General features: G+C 43.6%; 1 pseudogene across 1 annotated transcript; it reads left to right on the plus strand.

Moving 5' to 3' along the window:
• Positions 1-350: 350 nt before the first annotated feature.
• Positions 351-1,335, plus strand: LOC310773307 (P2Y purinoceptor 1 pseudogene; annotated as a pseudogene). The gene has a single exon. The product of its transcript is annotated as a P2Y purinoceptor 1 pseudogene (transcript).
• Positions 1,336-10,076: the final 8,741 nt, after the last annotated feature.

Genomic DNA, 10,076 nt, shown 5'->3' on the forward strand with positions numbered 1-10,076 from the left:
TTATTCTAGGCGAGAATCAACCACTGTGTTTGAGCTGGTGTTACTCAGGGTCAGTAACACATAGAGTCATTCTGACACGTGGACCAGAAACTTCAAAGTCTTACCTTTCAGAAAAGGTCAGGCAGTTGTCTGTAACCCTAGCGGTTCAGCCACAGTAAGCATTTTAGTTTGGGTATGTCGTTTTCACCATTTTCTTCAGAAATAGGTGGCTTTAGAAGGGGTTAAACCTATTTATACAGTCTATGGGTTAAACAGATACAGATCAAATACACTGACGTTTCACACCTTCAAAGCACCAGAGCATCCACTGTGAGAGCAACATTTTTATTCCGTGCTTTTCAGAAGACACAATGATGAACATCTCTTGTAAACTAGAAAGCTTTGACTTTCCACATACATTCCTACCTGCTGTTTACATCTTAGTATTCATCATCGGCCTGATAGCTAATGGTTTGGGATTGAAGTCGTTGATCCAGAATTGGAAGAAACTGGGGAACATCAACATTTTTGTTCTCAACCTTGGACTCTCTGATTTTTTGGATCTGCTCACGCTGCCGTTTCTGGTCGTGTACCATGTTTTGGGCAATAAATTGATCTTTGGAGATGTTTTCTGCAAGATAACAAGATTCTTCTTCAACCTGAATCTATATGGCAGCATTGGGTTCCTCACCTGTATCAGTGTGTACAGGTACCTGGCCATTGTCCACCCAATGAGAGTGATGGGAAGAATAACCGTCACCCACTCTGTTGTTATCACGATAATGGTTTGGGTCTTGGTGAGCATTCAAATCCTCCCAGACATGTTCTTCACCAAGACATATGAAAACAAACGGAAATGTTATGACACCACCTCTAAGGTCTACGTTGAGGATTACCTGAACTACAACCTTGGATGGACCGTCACTGGATTTTGCATCCCTTTCCTCATCACACTGTGCTGCTATGGACACATGATTGTCATTCTCTGCCGCAGAAACACTATTGATAAGGTACTGAAACAGAGAAGCTTGAAGTTGTTGTTCATTTTGATCCTACTCTTCTGTTTGTTACATTCCGTATCATGTATTGAGAAACCTCAACCTCAGGGCCAGAGTTTTGATAAATCAGGGGTTGTGCCCTGAATGGAATAACAGAGCCTACGTTGCTCAACAGATAAGTTGTGGCCTTGTGTGTCTGAACAGCGCCCTCAACCCCCTGGTTTACCTCCATATAAATGAAGACCTTCCAGCTCAGCTCAGACAACTGTTCCAGCAAGCTCGTCAGATGGTCACGCGATCGTCCATCACTCACAGACAAGTTCCAATGGTGGAAACTCACTCAGACGGCAACTTGTGAATGAATAACATTTTGACAGTCCTTCTCTTAACTCGCTCATGCATCTTTGTAATATATATTTCTAACTGAGAAGCCCCACTTTTTGCAATAATACATTTGCTGTACTGGATTAAATACATTTACTGTACTTGGGTTTTTGCATTTGACAGATAGTTGTTATTACATGTGGAAACTAGAACGACTGCACCGTGGATATATGCCTCCGCCAACAACTGAGCAGTCAACATCCATGTCTGTCAAGATTTTTGAGCAAAATTCTGATAAATTCCGTCAAGGCGTTCCTGAGAAATTGCAGTAACAAGCTCGAAAATGGTGTTCATGAGGTCACAGTGACCTTGAACTTTGATGCCCAAAATCAAATCAGTTCATCCTTGAGTCCAAGTGGACGTTTGAGCCAAATTCAAAGAAATTTCTTCAAGACGTTCCTGAGATATCGCGTTAATGAGCATAAAAGAAGTGGTCGAGACTGAGGTCACATTGACCTTGACCTTTGACCACCAAAATCTAATCAGTTCATCCTCGAGTCCAAGTGGACGTTTGAGGCAAATTCGAAGAAATTACGTGAAGGCGTTCCTGAGATATCGTGTTAGCGAGCTTGGAAATGGCGTTTGTGAGGTCACAGTGACCTTGAACTTTGACCTTTACATACGTATGTACGGACGTATGGACGGACAGACAACCCGAAACCATGATGCCTCCGGCCTGGCTATCTCCGGTGGAGGCATAAAAAGTTCAACTTAAAGACATGAAATACATTTAAAGGAGAATTTCGTTTTTTTACACCTTGGTCCTCATTTCCAGCTTAAAATATGATGTTTTACTCACCCAAATACGTTTGGTTTCATTCGGATGCCCACAGAAGATTTTGAGCTCGGAGTAGCATCCTCAAACAGGCTATAACGGGAGCAAACGGGGCAAGGTGCATGCACTCTGTAAATAACCCATTTTCTGTCACATCGCGGTTATTTATGGTTGTTAATATAATTATGAGAACATGAAATAGCTATCTAACTATCCACCTCTGCTGCCGAGTGCCGACAGCCTGCTGTGTTTGCTGTCCGGGTGCCCCAGATGTGCTTCAGAAGAAGCAGTGAGAAGCGCTTCTGTTTGGTTACAGAAGAAGAAGATAAACCACAGAAGAAGAACAGAAGCACTGTAAGCCCATCCGGGGCAGGTCAGAGTTGACCACAGAGGTCAATCTCACTGTTAAAATGGGTGGCGTACCTCTTGCTGAAGTGACTAAGCAGCTTCTTAATCAATTCTGTAGAGGATGCTGGGATAACTCACTCATCTCAGAGCTCCAGCTGAAGCAAAAGAAAGCAAAGCCCCCATCATTTGCTGAGTTGTTACTGCTTTTGCGCACAGAAGAGGATCGCGGAGCGGCTAAAAATCAGAAGATTCCAGGTTCGACTCCTGGCTAGCTCGCCAAATTAATGTAGCATACTGTTACTGTATTTATGTGTAGAAATTATAATATTGGAAAAGATTAATCAGAAGATTCAAGGTAGGAGTAAGGAGGAGCAATATTACACTGATGACAATAAAGGAAGACTCAGGAGGCGGTGATGTATTTGAAGAAAAGGTACCATATAATTATAAACATAAAGCAAAGAAATAAACAAACATAACAGATTATGGCCAAGAGATTGCATTAGAAACACAATTCACATTTATAAGGATATCCACTCGATTATTCAATAGTCAGGGACTTAACCCAATTTACTCTACAGATCGTACCTTTAAGGTTAGGTCAAAAGGGTCAAGAATCAATTGCGATGATGCACCTCTATTCTGGATCCAACATAGGTAAGTATTGATGACAAGGTAAGTATCCATATACTGCAAATAATTCCTCTCAATACACCACACATCTGTCGGATAATCTAAAGCAACAATAAACAAACAAAACAACCAAAACTGATATTAATGTTCATTCACCACCTATCCACTACACCACTGTCCATATGTCCATTTCCAGCACAGGGAAGTTGAGAGGGTCCAGGGACTTGTCCATTGTCATTCAAAGTAGAGTCAGTCAAAGTCATTGGGTGAGTTGGGATATGCTGGCAATGTGTGTGTGTGGGTGAATTGGGAAGATGAGATGAGAGGGGTTTGGGTTTGTAGGAATCCTACCGCCCAGGTAGGAATGAGTTTGCTGTTGCGAGTTCGAGTTCCATTCAGGTTCCGGGCCTCCATGAGTTAGCTCGCCATCTGATAGAGTCAAATAAACCTGGCCTGTATAAGCACACAAGGCCAGGACTAGGGTTCAGAACCATGTATAATCACACAACTATTTCGCATTAATACAATACAAAATAAAGAAATACATAATATCATATAAATGAAAATACATGGTCAAAACCACTTCATGGATAAAGCAGCTAATTGCTGTTACATGATGAAAAACAATCACTCACCAATTCAGCAATCAGAGTTTCTGTCAAATATTGGCACCACTGGCACGGTGGACATCTACAGATTCAGTAAATTGCAATCAATCACTTCATGTTCAAACATTATGGATTGAATTGTAAGATGTTAACCAGCTCTACAAACCTGCAGCTCTGCTCCCCACAGCAGCCACCCTCATCTCAGTGATTCAGGGCACCTGCTGCAGGTAATCAACTGAGCTCTCACACCGGCCACTCTGATTGGCTGATATTGGTGTCATTCACAGAACTACATGTTTCCGCCCACAGGAAAACACAGGACTACATGTTTCCATGGTAACCACCATTTGTGACCTGGGTTACACAGTGCTTTCAGTAGATGTGATATTGCATTGTTCAATAAAGCTCAACAGTCATGTGACGCTTCCGGCACACGGGCAAAGTTAGCCCCCAAGCCTTTCTGGAAGAAGACCTTTCTGTGAGAAAGCCACACCCAGAACTTATTTCATTGGTCGCCGCAACTACGCCTTCCTGAAAACGTGCGGCAAGTTAAAAAAAAATGTGGTTAAGATGGGTTAGGGCCTGTGTCCACCTAGCTTCTTTTCATCAGCTCCGGCGTCTATTTTCAATTGTTTCCAATGGGAGGAGAGCGTATGCGAGCGCACACGGACGTGTAGAGAAAGTGCAGAGCGCCCAGCGTCTTTTTTCAGAGCGTTCTGGCATTTTTGTGCGCTGGCTCCCAGCGTTTCCAGCTTAAAAAATCTGAACTTTTCAGAAAGACGCTGGTGTCGTCACGAGCGTCACGAGCGCTCCTTTCCAGGCAACCAATCACAGTGAGTTGTGCTGGTCGCCCGGGACGGCTTGAAAATGGAGGAGAAGCTTGTCCTTTCCGTGTCAATATATCCGGAATTGTATGACATGTCAAACAGAAACTATCACAACAAAGACAGAAAGGCACAATTGTGGGAACAGATTGGCCGGACACTTAATATTTCTGGTGAGTGTTGCGCTGCTTTTAATAACGTAGCCTCCCTTTGTTGTTAGGGTGCTAGCTGCCAGCTCTGTACGTTAACATGCATCAAGCTAGCTCTCGCTAGCTACTGGGCTAACGTTAACGTTAGCTTCTTGCATATTGTTACTTTCTGATTATAGGTGACCAATGCTACAAAAAATGGAAGTACTTGCGGGACAAGTACAAGAGAGACAGAAGGGCTGAGAAGGAGAAGAAGAGTGGGGGAGAAGGCGGAGAGAGAAAGAAAAGATGGAAGTTCATGCATATCCTGGCTTTTCTAGAGCCTCATATTCAGGACAGGGACACCAGTTCAAATTTCAGGGAGGAGAGACAGCAGCTACATACTGTAGAGTCCCTGCTTCACCCCATGTCTCCATCATTTACTGTGTCACAGGTAATGATTTATAATAGGTTACAATCACTTCAGTGTAAGCAGGGAGTAGGCTATAGGAGATGAGACAGGTTTTTATTGCCAAGCATTCTCAAAAATGTCGGTGAGATACCACTGGTGATGTGATTTGTTTACATTAATGAGAAACTGTCTGAAAATTTTTGTTTTACATAGTGACAAACTGTCATGATATACAGTAATGTTATATAGCTAACTGCGTGGCACTTGTGGAAATGTAATTTATTATTATGCTAATTTATCTCCCAACTGAAATATTCTGTCAACCAGATGACTGAAAACCAAGGCTGGAGCAGTGAGGAGGAACTGCTTGACTTCAGCGCAGAAGTCAACCACAGTCCCCCCCTTGTTCGTGTCCCCCCCCTTGTTCGTGTCACATCCCCATCTGCACTGCTACCTACTCCACCTGCTATGTCACAGAGGGACCTACCCCGCTCTGCTCCACCTGCTGCGTCACAGAGGGACCCGCCCTGCTCTGCGCCACCTGCTGCGTCACAGAGGGACCCACCCCGCTCTGCTTCTGCACCACAGAGGGAGGTCACTGGTCGGCCTGGCCCCTCCAGGGAGGTCGTACGGGGAGCAAAGCGTGGGAGGGCTACACCACAACCAGCGGCTCCCTCTGTGTTCCAACAAGAAGTCCTGCAACACCTCAACAAAGAAGCTGGCGAGGAGGAACTTTTTTTGTTGAGTCTGGTGCCAGTCCTTAAAAGAATGGATGCTAGAAAGAAAGCCCTTGCCCGTATCAAAATCCAACAGCTTTTATATGATATAGAGTTTTCCGATTAATTTTCAGTTTTGTTTACACTTAATGATCAGTTCAATTGTTTAAAAACCTGCTGTAGTATACTGTAGACTAATTATATTTATTATTATTAGTCCTTTTTATAATCTGTTCAATTGCTTAAAAATGCACCTGTTGTATCCTGTCAATAGCAGTTTCAATAATCAGTTAAATTCCTAAAATGTACCTGTGCCATATTGTGATCTGTAACTATATAACACAAATCAAATTAATGATCAGTTCAATTGTTTAAAAACCTGCTGTAGTGTTCTGTAGGCTAAATATATATATTTATTATTATTAGTCCATTTTATAATCGGTTCAATTGCTTAAAAATGTACCTGTTGTATTCTGTCAATATAGCAGTTTCAATAATCAGTTGAATCCATTTAAGTGCTTAAAAATCTACCAGTTATATTCTGTGAATATGTAACAAATCAAATTCATAATGAGTTAATTAAAAAAAGGTTACATTTGTTAAACATTCATTCCTTGGGTCAAGTCATTTGTTGAAACTTTTTCTGTTAATAGCTCATAAGTTCTGAGTTGTTAGTTGAAACAAATAAGATGCATAAACATGAAGATATGAAGAAAAATAAACATTTATTCAGAATAATATTCACAGTGGGTGCATGAAACAATCATTCAGAGACAACAATACAGTGACTATCATCGCCTCATCCAAGGGCTAAATGTAGGATAGAGCCTGGTTCCAGGCCTCTTTTCGTGCTAACCAATGGTGAATTTAAACAACTCCTCCAGAAGATAGGCAGTACCATATACAGATCAGAGACTATCTCCAGAGAGACCATCAGACCATTAACACAGAGAGAAGAGTGTAAAAGAGAGAGACTGATTCTGGACAGTTTAGAGTTTGTTGATGGATGAGAGGGGTGGGAGATCCTCAGAGGACTCTGTTCTGCCATGGCACCTGTCCTGCTGTGGATGAGAAGTAGCCAGCAAATGTTTCTCTGACAGCAATGGCCTCTCTGGTGGCGTTGTTGCTTCCAACCCGTCTGATGTCCTGGGCACCAAGGAGTGGCTCTGCTGGCACTGCAGGCACCGGCACAGATGACCCACCATCTTCCCACCTCATGAAATTATGCAGCATACAAGTGGCTTTCACAATCTCCTCTGCACTCTCTGGAGACACAGAAAGCGCCCTCCGATACAGCCTCCACTGAGCGGTCAGGATGCCGAAGGAGCACTCAACCATTCTCCTGGCGTGGGAAAGCCTGAAGTTGAACACTCGCTTCTCTCCCTCTGTTCTCCCAGCATAGGGCCTCATCATGTCTCTTCTGAGAGGGAAGGCCTCATCTGCCACAAAGACATGGGGGACAGGGCCCAGTTCATCTGCGCCAGGAAGAGGGGTGTCTTCAGGTAGGTCCAGTGTACCTTGGCGTAGAGCACTGCCGAAAGCTGAGGCAGACAGCGTTCCTCCGTCACTGTTTCTCCCATATGCACCCACGTCGACCATTCGGAAGCGGTAGTGGGCATCGACCACGGCGAGGAGAACAATGGAGAAGGCTCCCTTGTAGTTATAAAACAGGGAACCGCTGCAAGGTGGGGCCTGGATCACTACATGCTTCCCATCTATTGCACCTAAGCAATTTGGAAAGGCCCAGAGGGTATGGAAATCTTGTGCAATCTTCCTCCAGTCTTCCTTCTTGGGCACAGGCATGTAGTCCTCTACAAGACAGCTCCATATTGCCATGCAGACATCTTTGACAATACGTGCCACTGTGCAATTCCCCACCCGATAGCTGAACGCTATTGTTCTGTAGGAGTCGCCGGTTGCAAGGAACCTATATGAGAGACAAAATGTTATTGTAATTAATCATTGTTATCAGTATGTGTTTCAGCACCTATCCCCCCTTCAAAAAAGAACAGTTGATGAATTCACACAAGAATACCAAATTCTAGCCGTTTACTTTGTCATGATGGAAAAATCATTTACTTCTCTGTAGGTTGGAACAGACAGACAGACACATCATTTACTTCTCTGTAGGTTGGAACAGACAGACAGACAAATCATTTACTTCTCTGTAGGTTGGAACAGACAGACAGACAGACACATCATTTACTTCTCTGTAGGTTGGAACAGACAGACAGACAAATCATTTACTTCTCTGTAGGTTGGAACAGACAGACAGACAGACAGACAGACACATCATTTACTTCTCTGTAGGTTGGAACAGACAGACAGACACATCATTTACTTCTCTGTAGGTTGGAACAGACAGACAGACAGACACATCATTTACTTCTCTGTAGGTTGGAACAGACAGACAGACAGACAGACACATCATTTACTTCTCTGTAGGTTGGAACAGACAGACAGACAGACAGACAGACAGACAGACACACACATCATTTACTTCTCTGTAGACAGCGGATCTCTTTCTCTCTAAACAGACATGGTATGGATTGGGATATGGGATGTGGTAGCCCCTTTCGGAACTGCTAACCTAGCTAACGCTACGCAGCGTAGCGTTAGCTAGGTTAGCAGTTCCGAAAGGGGCTAGGGATGTGGCATTTTATAGCAACATGCATTTAATTAATTATTCTTCAGGCTCAAATCGAATCAAATTTGTCCTGGAGGTGTGGTATTGGTCAAAGATTAATAACATTTGTGGCAATAAACTAACCCCACCGTTAGCTGAAGGACAACACAACTCACCGTAGACAGATACAGAGACGCTCTGCGGGGCTGATGGTCTCTCTGAAGGCAGTCTGTGATCTGGAGATGGTACCGCCAATCATCTGGAGAAGTTGTTCAAATTGGCCCTTGGTTAGCCGAAAATAGGCCTGGAACCGGACTCCATCCAACATTAGCTCTTGGACGAGGCGATGATATTCACCGAACTGTTGTCTGCGACGGATAGTTTCATGCACCCACATCCTCCTTGTTCTCCGGTCGTTGTGTCCGGCAGGCTCGTCCATACAAAGAAGGAGGGCAAGTACCCTCCTCCGGTTGGTGCTCATGACGAACAAAATAAAAATAAAATAAACAAACAAACGATAAAAATAGGCTACGTACGTACTGTAATAAACAAAGGAGGTCAACGGTGGGTCTGACTACGTGAGACTAGCTAGCAGACTAGCTTCAACAGCGGAAGTTTTGATGGTTAGAGAGATGAACTCTGACCTGTGTGCGTTGTGCGCATGTGCCTCCTGAAAATGTCTTCTTCTGTTGGGGTTTATGGCGGTTTGCATCCATAATGTTGCATACCGCCATCTACTGGTTTTTTATCAGCTTTACAACCCTGAAAAACTGCGCCCAGCGTTTTTTTTAATTGTACGCTGGGAGGCGCTGGGATGAGCGTTCCCCAGCGCACTCCCAGCGTTTAACGTCGGAAAAAGACGCCAGGTGGACACAGGCCCTTAGGGTGTGAAAAAAGTGCAGCTCACATTGTGCTTGCTCCTGTAGCTTATTGGGTAAGGTGCTTATCTTTCTATCTGAGGACTGGGGTTCGATTCCCAGTCGAACCATAAACATATTTATAAAACATTAGGTTTAGGCAAGTATAACAATTTGGTTAGGGTTAGGGTTTGGCTATGGTCGGGGTGAGATAAGAAAACCCTAACCATAATTAACCACATCTTTCTTTACTTGTCACACGTTTTCAGGTAGAAGCAGTTTTGGCGACCAATCAAATGAGTTGGGGGTGTGGCTTTCTTACAGAAAGGTCTTCTTCCAGAAAGGCTTGGGGTTTCCGTGACGTCAGTGTTCCGGAAGAGTATTTCCCATTCATTTTTCAAAATCACATTTAAATCCTCATCTAAAGAGTTTTAAGCCAGGAGGAACCAAGCCAACCGGTCTTCAAGAGAATCGTGAGAATAAAACACAAAAAAAGTGGTAGGTACAAGACTGTGTACATATCGTAGGGTAAAGAAACTCATGGCATAATCCATTCTGGCCAATCAGATTGGCGGATGATAGAGTAACAGAGCGTTTCATTCACTTTCATTTCAAGAGTCAATTTCCTTTAGTGCCAGGTGCAAACATCAAAGATAGCTACACAGAGAGAGCAGGGTTTCAAACAGGAAGTCTTCGGTGAACAAAAGTCACTTGTTTTTCTTCCAGCTCAAAAGACCAGAGCATCCACTGAAAGGGACGGATTTGTACTTTGCTTTTCAGAAGACACA

This window comes from Poromitra crassiceps (genome assembly GCF_964638095.1).
Source record: "Poromitra crassiceps genome assembly, chromosome: 3".
Classification (NCBI taxonomy): domain Eukaryota; kingdom Metazoa; phylum Chordata; class Actinopteri; order Beryciformes; family Melamphaidae; genus Poromitra; species Poromitra crassiceps.